Source organism: Manis javanica, chromosome 10 (assembly GCF_040802235.1).
Source record: "Manis javanica isolate MJ-LG chromosome 10, MJ_LKY, whole genome shotgun sequence".
Classification (NCBI taxonomy): Eukaryota; Metazoa; Chordata; class Mammalia; order Pholidota; family Manidae; genus Manis; species Manis javanica.
In genome coordinates this window covers 92125616-92138202 of record NC_133165.1, presented here as the reverse complement: position 1 = coordinate 92138202, position 12587 = coordinate 92125616, and the positions used below count along the sequence as shown (strand labels likewise).

Genomic DNA, 12587 nt, shown 5'->3' with positions numbered 1-12587 from the left:
GCTGCATCCAGCCCACCGTCTCCTGGACTTGCCGTTGGAATGAGGAGGGAGATGTCTAGGCTGGCATGTGCATACAGTGAGACAACGAATTTGACCGGATCTGTGCTGTTGGAACTCAACCAGGAGTTGGGAGGGGTGCAAGTTGTAGCACTCCAAAATCTCATGACTATAGACTATCTATGGTTAAAAGAACATATGGGATGTGAACAGATCCCAGAAATGGGCTGCTTTAATTTGTCTGATGGTTCAAGTACAGTTGGACAATATCCATCATATCATAGATAAATTTTCACAAATGCCTAGGGTGCCTAAATGGTTTTCTTGGCTTCACTGGAGATGGATGGTAATTATAGATTTGCTTTGTTTATGTCACCGTATTCCTATTATGTTAATATGTGTGTGCAAATTAGTTAGTAGTTTAAAACCTATACATACTTAAGGTACTATACAAGAAGATATGTCAAAGAAATAATCAATCCTCCCAAGTTTCCTTCATATGCTACATCTATAGCTTTTCTTCTTCCTTCCTAATTACAACCCTTAAATAGAATTCATGCCTCATATCGAATTTCCCGAGTATCATAATTCCTCCAGGTGGTAAAGATACCTCGAGACAAGTGCTGGGCATAGAAGCCACAGGGCATAAATCTGCAAAGAAGTAAAAAGCTAACCTTTGCAAACAATATGGCTTCTCTCTCACTTACCAACTTTACATTTCCCTGTATGGCTCCGGAAGATGACTGGTTAGCCAGAGACGGGTAAGATTCCTCAAGGGAGGAACAACCTAAGACAGGCACAGTCGCAGGGGGGCCATCAGGTGAGAATTTGGGGATCAACAGAGGTGAGGCTCAGAACCTCACCCCCCCTGCTTTGAGAGAAATCTTCTGCATCCGTGGATGTCTTGCTGCCCTTGTCTAGCCTGGATTAATACTTAGTCCATAGGCACACACCTGATCATCTGATCATCTACATTTGCCCTCTTACAGCACTAAACTATGTTTTCTACCTTTATCTTGCATCTACCTACCACTTCAGCATTTTATTAAAAATAAAAATAATAATAATAATAGAAGGAGAAATGTGGGATCAACATATAAATCAAGTACAAAAATCAAACGAATATTCATATTTGACCTGATTGTTTATAGGTCATAATGCATGATCAAAACCGATAGTTTCTGTGATGAATGCACTTGTACTGTTCACCATGTAAGAATTTATTCACTATGTAAGAATTCGTTCACCATGTAAGAACTTGTTCGTTATGCTTCAGAAGATTGGAGACTGACGAGAATTAGGCTTGAGATGGATTAATGATTGTACATTGAGCGTTGACCCCCCTATACTGAATTTTATTGTTGTTAACAACCATTTGATCAATAAATATGAGAGATGCCCTCACAAAAAAAAAAAAAAAAAAAAACACTATGAAATCAGTGGTGATGGTTGCACAACTCTGAACATAACTAAAAGCCACTGAACTCTTCACTTGAAATGCATGATTGTACGGTGTGTGAATACAGTTATAATAAAGCTGTTCTCATAAAAAAAAAGATATCTTTAAGCAAAAGGAAAATTATGCTTTCTTTTTCTACATAAAGGAAGACTGTCCAAGAAAAAAATAAATGTAAAATTAAAATATTTTTTATTCTTATTTGATATCAAAAATAACTTTGTTTAAAGTAATAATAGCAAAATGTTCTGAATGATTATTGTATATGAATAAGTGAAATAATGGCAACAATGTCATAAGGAGAGGAAGAAAGTCCTGGGAATACTCTAAAGATGAGAAAAAGAGAATTATATAAAATGCTTACTTAAAAGCTAAACAAAGAAAAGGGCAAAAAAGAAAGAACAAATTCAACAAATAGAACAAAGTTACAAACATGTTGGCTATTAATCTAATTATATCAAGAATAATTCTTGATTACATCAAACTAAAAAATTTTTGCACCGTGAAGTTGCATATCAACAGAAATAAAAAGGCAACTTACTGAATGGGAGAAGATACTTGCAAATCAGACATCCACTAAGGGGTTACTATGTAAAACATGCAGAGAGCTTATACAACTTAAGATCAAGAAAATTTTTAAATTTGCAGAGGACATTTTCCCAAAAAAGACATACAAATGGCAGATAGGCATTTGAAAAGATGCTCAACACCACTAATTATCAGGGAAATGCAAATCAAAACCATAATGAGATATCACCTCACACCTGTCAGACTGGTTGTCATCAAAAAGTCAAGATACAATAAGTGTTGATGAGTATGTGAAGAAAAGGGAACCCTTATATGCTATTGATGGGAATGTAAATTGGTGCAGCCACTATGGAGAACAGTGTGGAGGTTCCTTAAAAAAAATTAAAAATAAAACTACCATATGATCCAGCAATTCCACTTCTGCGTATTTATCCAAACAAAATCACCGATTTGAAGAGATATACTATGAACCCCTATCTTTATTGCAGCATTTACAAAAGCTGAGATACAGAAGGCATCTGAATGTCCATCAATAGATGAATGGATAAAGAAGATACATATATATAACCAGGGAATATTACTCTGCCATAAAAGAGAATGAAATATTGCCATTTGTGAAAACATGGATGGACCTGGAAGGTATTATGTTAAGTGAAGTGAGTCAGAGAAAGACAAATACTGTATGATTTCAATTATATGTGAAATCTATAAAAAAAAAAGTAAAAAATGAACAAATGCAAAACAGACACACACTCATAAGATACAGGAAACAAACTGTTGGTTACCAGAGAGGAGGGGCAGGGGTGTTGTGGGTGGTTGGTGAAATAGGTGAAGGGGATTAAGAGGTACAACCTTCCAGTTATGAAATAAACAATTCGTGGAGACGTAATGCGCTACATAGGGATATAGTCAATAATATTGTAATAACTTTGTATGGGGACAGATGATAACTGGACTTATTATGCAGATCATTTCATAATATATATGTGTCAAATCACTATGATATGCAACTGACACTAATAGGATATTATATGTCAATATGCTTCAATTAAAAAGAACAACTCTCTAAGTGAATGGTCAAACATCAATTAAAATTTAGAGATTGTCACAGTGGATAAAAAAGCAATACCTAAATTTACATTTTCTGATAGAAACTAACTTTAAAAATAAAATCTCAGATTGGTTAAAAGGGACAGAGTAATATATATTATGCTAACAATAATCAAAAGAAACCTAAGGTAGTTGCATTAATTTCACAAAACATACTTCAGAACAAGGAAAATTATCCTGAATAAATGGGAAGTACATAATGATAAAGGAGTCAATTTTAGTTTCTCTTAAGAGTATCTGTACCTAACAACAGAGTGTCAAAAAGAAAAAAAAGAGGCAAAAGCTGACAAAACTGAAGGGAGATATAGACAAATTCACTACTATAATTGAAGCCTTCAACACTTCTCTTTCTGTAATTGATAGACCATCAGGCAGAAAAATCAGTATATATTTAACTTGAGTACCAGTATCAATCAATTTGACCGAGCTGATATTTACAGAATATTACAGTCAACAACAGTGGAGTACTTATCCTTCTCAAGTTCACATGGAGTATTCACCAAGATAGACCACATTCTGAGACATAGAATATGCCTTAACAAACTAGAATAGAAAGCATACAAAGTATGTTCTCAGATCCAATGGAACTAAAATATAAATCAATCTGACAACTGGGAAATCCCCAAATATTAGATATTAGACAATACCTTTCTAAATAACTTTTGGGTTAAAGAGACAAATGTTTGGGTCAAAGGAGAGAAACATCAGAAATATTTGAAGTAAATGAAATTGAAAGTACAACTTATCAAAATTTGTGAAATGAAGTAAAAAACAGTGGTAAGAGGGAATTTATAACACTAAGTACATATATTACAAAAGGAGAAAGATCTAAAATCAATAGCCTCAATTCTTTTTAGGAAACTCATCAAAAATTTTTTTAAAATGACATATCTAATTTTCATATTCTTATAATTATCTTACTTTAGAGCTGTTTATAAATATAAGAAATTGGAGTATGGTGTGTTATAGATTCATGTCTGTATTTCCCCAAAATTCTTATGTTAAAATCTAATCCCCAATGTGATGGTATTTTGAAGTGGGGCCTTGAAGATATGATTAGGTCATGAGAGTGAAGCCCTCATAATTGAAAGTAGTGCTGTTATAAATGAGGCCTAGGGAAGATCCCTGTCCTCCTGTGTGAGTTTATAGTGAAGTATGTATGAATGAAAGTATTATGAGTGACAGTAACTTTACTTCTCCCATGATCACTTCTGTCTGGCACTAATTTTTTTTTCTAAAAACCTTTACACAGTGCTTAAATTATTTCTTTATTTGGAATTAACATTTGTTTGGCTTTAATTTTAATGTAGTAGTTAAAGAAATTTTACAAGCACTTTACAGAAATAGATTCTATTTTGTCAGGAAGATACTGTCTTTAATACTTTCATAGAGAAAATATTTCAGTTAAGACAAAGATTAAAAGTCTTATTTGACTACACCAAGTTAGTTTAACTGTATTTTATGGTCACAGAATATACCATTATGTTCCTTGTCTCAGGAACTGCTGTGACAGACACAGATACTTCACTGAAGATCAGTTACCAGTACGGAATAGAGAACTGAAAATATATGCCTACTAAGGAGTCAGCATCATCTTCCCAAATGCATTAGTTGGTCTCAAATTATATTCTCAATGTTTGTAAACAAACATTTGGTGATATTAAAGCTTCCTTGGTGAATTTCTTTCTATATAAAATCTGTATTTTTTAATTATTATGGCTTTTATTTGGTACTAATTCGAATAGAAGTGTTAGGTATCTTCAAACTGCATCTTCGACATAATTATAGCAAGCTCCCAAGCCCACCAGGGTTTGTTGACGGAGGCCAGGTTTGTTCAAAAAAAAAAACCCTTCTCCTGAAACAACTTTCTGGCTCTGTCATTGCCTCTGATAGTTTATTTCCATTCCAGTCCTCCCCAGTTTAAATAAATTTTAAAAACTAGCAAAAAAAAATAGTTTATTTATTTTTTTCTAAATTAAAAACTTGCTGTATGATTCCATTTACATGAGGTACCTGGAATAGGCAAATTCATAGCAACAGTAGCAGTTACTGGGGACTGTTGGGCAAAGGAACTGGGGAGTTTTTGTTTGATGGATACCGAGTTTCTATTTGGGATGATGATAAAGTTATAGAAATGGATAGTTGTGATGGCTGCACAACGTTGTAAATATACTTAATGTCACTTAATGTAAAATGGTAAAACTTAATTTTATTACCAGAAAAAAAGAATACACACACACAAGCCCTTGAAACCACCAGATCTGCAATGGCATCATTAAATATTTGTTAATGTCATATTGTGCCACCATGTTTTAATTGCCTGCTGGCAGCCATCAAGATTTGCAACTTCATGTAATTAGAAACAAAAATGTCTCTGCAGTATTTCCTGTAACTTCTCAGCAGTTTTCCCAACATGGTTTTACCATCCTAAGACAGGCACATAGTGTTCTTATCACTCAGAAAGTTAACAAATCACTATTTAAAGAGCTGTTTTTGATAGCACAAACTTCTCTGGTTCTTGGCCTGTGGGAAGAAATACTGTTTCTAGTTGCATTTTGTATTTTCTCTGACCATGAGTAATGCCAGGGAAGTTAGCAAAACTGGCCTCAAGAAATGGAGATATTTCATGAGAAGCCAGCTTTTCGAAGAAGCTCCAAAGAAATTTAAACCTGAAACACCAAATGTGATCATGCCAGAAATTTCTGTTATCCCCAAAGACTTGTAATTATAAAGTTAAGCTCACATATTGGTGATTGTATGCTTTTATAAGTGATATGCTCAGACATCATTCTATAAAAAATAAGCACATCAATTATTTCTAAAGAGTAATATTTTCTCAAGTATTTGAAATGGATTCATTCAAAATAGATTGCTTCCAAAAATAAAAAACACTCATATGATTTAAATTGAAGAGCAAGTTTCACTTTGTTGTGTGAATATATATCTGCATCAAAAAATTCATCTTATGAATTATTAAAGAAATAATCTCAAGGCTAATTACAAGGGATGAATTATTGCTATCAAAGAAACAACTTGAATCAAATGGAATCGTTCTCAAGGGGCTATAACTATCTAAGAAAAAGTTCCTAAATTAAGTCATTATTTTACTGTACAGACATTAAAATAAACCCATTCATCTGCTTAAATTCTGGAGGGCTGCATTCTGTGGTGGAGCATTTACTTTTCCTAGGATACAGGGTAAACTGAAAGGAGAATATTTACAGACCAAATAGGTGCCATGAAGTAAGTACACACTGCACAGACATGACCCGCATTTGAATGCTCCAAACTAAACAGGTCTTAACTTTCAGGCTGGAGTTTGAGTAAAAGACAAGAGGAAGAAGAAAACGATCTCTTAAAATCCTCAGTCTGTTCTGAAATTTTCATGACTTGACATAAATTTGCATAACTTATCCTATATGACAGGTTCTGTCCTAAACCCTTTTGCCCTGCTGTGTAATAAAGTGGTATCATCAGTGGGGAAACTGCCCAGGGTCACACAGATCATCAGTAGCCGAGTCAACACTCAAACGTGAGCAGTCTGGCCTCAGAGTCTGTGTGCCCAGTTATCGCATTATACCGCCTCCCTGAAAACCGAGTGGGGAGGTGACCTTTGTTGGCAAAATCAAAACTACTGGATCTTCTTTGCTTCAATTCAGGCAGTGTATATTATCTATTCTAGCTCATCTTGTGCTTAGCCTCACCTTTGCTGTTTGCTTAGGATGTCTTCTTTGCAAAGAAGTATGGCACTGGTAAAGGAGTTTTGGTGTTTTTATAGTATCAGTCCTCATTTCCAGCAGCCCTAGTCAGCTAATAAGTAAACTAGCAGAAGTAGAGCCAGGAGATGGTCTTCCAGGTAATGTTTGGCTTTTATCTCTTGTAGTTTCCACCCTTTTCCAGTATGTGCATCTCCAAAGCTGGTCTCATCTGTAAAATGTGAGCATTTCTGCCATCACTCAGTGTGGGAAGCCATTATGGAACCCGAGGTCTTTTGCCATGTGAGAATTCACAAGGAAGGTTACTGCATTAATACTGCCTTGCTTTTTTGAATTCTGTAATTCAGATTGCATGATTTCTCCATCATCACTACAGGAGGGTCACTGTCAAGACTACAGTTATTTTAGTACCCTGAAAGTTGAACTCACATAAAATGGTTAATTTCTTATGATTCCTGCATACATCAAGAGCCTTACTTAATCATTTTTGCTTGTTTCTCTTTCCCATTTAAAGAAGTTCTCTTTGGAGATAAAGCCAAGAAAACAGCTCTTTCCCTGTCACTGTTTGTATGACAAAAGCAGCTCTTGGAGTGGTAAAGAGAACACTTGGGTGAAATACATGGTTTCTTGGAGCCTTAGCTCTGTGCTTTTAAAATTATGAAAAGTTATTTTGATAGTGCCTAACTGATAGGGTTATCATGAGTCTTAATTGAGATAATGCTTTTAAGGAACACCAGAGTGCCTAACACAGAATATTCTCCAAACATTTATCTTTAATGTACCACATCACCTTCTGAGCAGGAGCCCATGTTCATCTTCTTACTAGGATATTAATACATCAAGACTAAAGCAATAATAACTTTTGAGCTAGTTTCCGTGATTCTAGTTGCACCATCCTGCATATACATGCTAGATTCGAATTGCCAAAATACATTTTTTATCATGTTATTACCTAATTCAAGTACCTTTGATAACATTCAGCTGCTAGTACAGTAATGGCTCATATTAATCACCATATGATTATGAAATGGATGCATAAGTGCCCCATGGGAAATTTCTAAGTCCTTTGACAGTCAGATGCTACCCTCTTCTTCCTTGTCTCCCTTTAGTTATTACCATAATCATGAAACATTCATTTATTGTCTGACTTCCACGTGTCAGACAGTGGTCATTGAATATTCAAGGATGATAAGAGAGTTCATGGCTTCTTTGAAAGCATTCACCTAAGTCACAGTTCCTATATTTATTGTCCCTTGCTTTCCCATGCCAACATTTCAGTAGTGCTTTTTCACCAGCCTAAAGAAGCTGTCTCTCTCCTCTCAGGGTCTTTTTTATCCTAGGATTCTGCTCAAATTGTACCTTATTTGCCATAAACACGTACCTAACTACCCATGTGTTAAGTGATCTCCATCCCTCCTCTGACTTGCTAAGATGATTATTTTTAATTATGTTATTGTTTACTTTGTCCAGGAATGATAACTATATAGTGCATTATAAGTTTTCAGTTACAATAACTCTAAAATGTCATTGACTGTATATATATGGTTTGTTTGCTTTGTGAAATCTTCCAGAAAGCCTAGTATTAATATAGTGGTTCCTCAGTCAGTATTTGCTGATTGATTGATAAACTGTTTGATAGGTTCCTGGAAATTTCCTTATATTTAACAGAGAAGTATGTGCTTTGCACACACTACATAGACATTCAATAAATGTTGGCTTCTCGTCCCAGCACAAACTGATGAATCAATTTTATGAAAAGAACAGTAAATCTCTTGAATGCAGTTGATGAAAGAGATGCCCTTGAGTGTTCAGGAAAAGAGAGAATTAAGGAATTTAATACCTCCTCACGGTGAAAGAGGGGTACACACCTTCATACCTTTTCCCTATCTCAGTTCATAACTTACCATCCGCTTGTCTATTCCTGGTTCTACTTCATTGCTCAGAGTAGGGATTCTTCACCTGGAGTCTCTGGATTCTTGTAAAGTCCATGAATGGATTTCAGCAGGACTTGGAACCCAGTAAAACGTTATGCAAAAAGAAGGCTCACAGTTAGTTAGCAAGGGCAAAGGACAGATTTAAACCCAAGCTTTTCTAACCACAAAGTCTTTGTTTTTCCAACTATGTCATGGTTTAGGTGATGTCTTGAGTTGCTGGGCAGAAAACACCTTGCGTCAGGAAAGGGATGATGCAGTCTGGTCTTGGGACTGGAGTGTCACAAGGAAACTTTGTAAAAACTACCACCACAAGAGGGGAAGCAACAGATGGAAATCACTTAAATATTATTTGCCATGTGTCAGGCGCAATTCTAATGCTTTATGTATGAGCCTTTTTAAAATCTCACCATGACCCCATGATATAGGTAATACTATGGTTATCCACATTTTATAGATTAAAAACCTGAAGAACAGAGAGGTTAAGTTACTTAGTAAGGCCTGAGGACATTGAATGCAGTGGTGAGTGGTGGCAGGAAAGGAAAAAGATGGTAAAGCTAATAGTTTTCTACTACTAAATTTTCTTTCCAGGCATTCTGCATTTGAGGCTGTCCAGAATTCCACCCTAGCCTTCTTTCTTGGCTAAAGAAGAAAATCTGTCCAGAGTGGCAAAACAGAGAGCGGGATAATCTACTTCAGTCCCTCCCTGACTTTGAAGAGATAGTCTAAGAGTAAACCAGTCACAGGTTTGTAAAGATAATCCCTTGCTTCCAGATCTCTTAGAAAATAAAAGGGTGTCAGAAGGAGACCGTTAGAAGCTCTGGCATCCTTCACATCTTTAATATGCAGGTACAATTTAAATCCCTGGTATTTGACGTCAGTGTGAAAGACTGACCAGCCTTGAAATGGACTTTGACAACGTGCAGAATAGAGTTACCTTTTTAACGAGTGGGTTGTCAGTGGAAATCACAGTTTAAGTGGTTTTAACAGCAGATGTGGTATGTGCTCTGAATCTGAATATTTGAAATATCTATAGGGCAGCCAAGGTTTCAGTGAACCCTGCCCCCAACATTCCAATCCAGGGTCAGTTTCAGCAGTCTCTGCGCAAACACTGCTTCTAGGCTCAAAATTGCTCTACTTCGCATTATATCACAAGAGACCTGGAGGCTGATGATAGCCTCAGGGCTTTGTGACTTACCTGCATCTGACTGTGTTGTGACTTAGTCACTTCTTTATGAAAGTGGGTGCAACACTACGGGTAACTTAACACCTGGTTAAAGGCACAGATTTTATGTTAGATGATGTTTGGTAAAATCCTTGGGGTTTTGGAAGTGAGGTTCTTACTAAAATTTTAAAAAATGGTACTATTTGTTCCTGTATGAACATAAGAGTTAAAAAGCATTGTAACTTGTGACAGCTTTCAAACTAGTCTGCAAAGACCTGCTATATAAGAATTTTAATAATTAGTTTAATACATCTTAACAATCTGATCTTGATTAAAATACAGTATAGTAACGAACACAAGATTAGGTGTGACAAGACCTGGGTATTTGCTTCTGTGGGCTTCTTACCAGCTCTGTAAACTCGGGCAGATCATTGGACTTCAGTTTTCTTGTCTGAAAATGGAAATAGTAAAAATGATTGCCCTTGCTCTTCCCTCCAAGGATTGCTGGGACACACATCAGAAAACAAAAGCTAACGTTTATGAAGTATAATTTATCAGCGCCATGCTCTGATTTATGCTCTATATGTGTTGCTTCATTTCATCCTCTTGCCAACACGATGAATTAATAATTTTTACCTAATTTACATATATGGGCACTGAGCCTCAGAGAGGTTAAGTAAGTTGTCTGATTACACAAGGCTTACTTTCAGAAGGAAGAACCTGGATACGAACCTTAACCAAAATGGTTTTGTACCAGTAGGATCTATACACACATCAAAACAGGATGTCGTCTTCTCCTCCTGTTCTACTTCTCCTTTTTCTTTAATACCCTTAACCCCCAACCTTTGGTAAGAAATATTGATGTTATTTATCATATACGCTATAGTTAGGTTGGGTTTTGATAAGATCCAAACCAGGACTGGGCAAAGCAGATCCGTAGCCAACAATCTGGCTGTCTTTATGTTATATAGTCATTCACCAAATATTTCTTGAGAATTTGCTACATACCATGACTATACTAGGTACAAGGACTTTACAAATATGAAGACAATGTGTTTCCTCCCTTGAGATAAGACACATATACCATAATATGAAGAAGTGATTGCGTATCATAAGAAAACATAAATACGAGAAAAGTTCAAGAGGAGAAATTAATAGATTCCAGGTAAGGGAATTATCAACTTTGTGCCAGTGTGCAGGGGAAATGACATGACTTTTTCTAAACTAGGTATGTGGTTATTAAATGTCAAGGAAAGGAGGAATTGGGTGGGGTCCTAAAATTAGGGAAGTAAGCAAAATATCATGTGACAGCACCCATCCCCTCCTTCAGAGGCCCACTCAATAATTTAATTCCTGCAAGTTTCATTAAAGCAAAGGAATATTTATTGTAGAATTGTGTACTTAGATTGCCAGAGGAGGAAAGGAAGGAGGGTGGAGGATGGGAAGGCTATCCTCTCATGTTTCACAGATGTAGATTTCAAGTTTCCACCTGGTAATAGCTTAAGGGCCAGAGCATAAAGGTACAAGTCAAAACAGAGAGAGACACACACACACAGAACTAACAGCATCCAGCAAGGGAATTACAAAACCTCCAAAAAAGCTTTCCAGGGGCTAAATAAATATCTTTCCTTGTGTTTACACTTTCCTTTTTCTATTTACTGAAATTTGGAACAAACCATAGACTCTATTTCCTTTTCAAAGTTCTGGATTACATAAAAGTGTAGTCTATAAACATCAAAATTGTCATATAAAGGCTAAATTAAATTGTGACCAAACTTCTACAAATCTATGTATTTTATTAAAAAAAAAACTGGTGGACAAGAAAGATTTTAAGCTATGAGTAATCAAAGTTGTAAGTGACATGCATTTCATATAAAGCCATGGCCTTCTTCCAGGACACTTTGGAAATATGTTCAAAATACATAGAAAACCTCCATAGCATAATGCTTGAATTTTCACAAACAGCCCGAGGCAAGAAGGAATCTCAATGAGTATTTTCACATAAAACTACTCATTTATTTTCACAGGCCACATTTGAAATAACCACAAGATTAATTTCATTCCATTTGCTGGACTTAACACACCCTGAAAGAAAGAAAAACTGTTATTTTAGAGTATAATAAATGTTACTGATAAACAAGACTAGACAGGGTGGATAGTGGAGTAGGTTTGGGGGTGGGGAAACAAACCCTTTAGTTATAATGTTTTAGGGAAATGAATCAACACAATAAAACAAATTTCAAGTCAAGTCGCTCCACTATACTGCATAAACTGTTTAGAATCTTAAGCAGCTGCAAAAGGAATAAAGCAAATGGGGAGAAAAAAGGACCGATAAAGTTTCTGGCTACAATACAAGAGACATATCATTACCATATGATCTAATGTGGGTGTCAGCCGGATTGTGTTCATTGAGAGAAACCTTATTTTTTAACTGTGCTATGGAGTAGAAGCAGGAGGTTTTCAACCTAGTGACAGTCACAGAGCAGCACCTACCCCCTCCTCCTTTCCACACCTGCAAACTCTTTTGCTTGGGCTGAATTTTTAGTGTAATTACATCTCAGCTCTGAGGGCTCCTGTGGCAAATCCCCGGATTAAAAGGTATGGTTTTCAATAATTGTCCTGAACTCTGCTGCAGACTAATAAAACTTCGATCAAGTTGAGAGCAAAAGGAATTATTTGGTGAG

General features: G+C 35.9%; 1 protein-coding gene and 1 long non-coding RNA gene across 3 annotated transcripts in view; both read left to right on the top strand.

The window, feature by feature from the left end:
• Positions 1–9475, top strand: part of LOC140843816 (uncharacterized) — a 91241-nt gene extending 81766 nt beyond the window's left edge. Inside the window, exon 3 of the long non-coding RNA XR_012121773.1 lies at positions 9330–9475. This is a non-coding gene — a long non-coding RNA (uncharacterized lncRNA). The remainder of the gene's footprint in view (positions 1–9329) is intronic.
• A 2822-nt stretch (positions 9476–12297) lies between these two features.
• Positions 12298–12587, top strand: part of DCN (decorin) — a 36490-nt gene continuing 36200 nt past the window's right edge. Inside the window, exon 1 of one of the 2 annotated variants that reach the window (XM_017651380.3) lies at positions 12298–12501. The gene's annotated coding sequence lies outside the window, so the exon portion shown is untranslated. Of the gene's footprint in view, positions 12502–12564; positions 12583–12587 lie in introns of those variants that run through there. The other variant, XM_017651383.3, reaches the window with a different exon arrangement.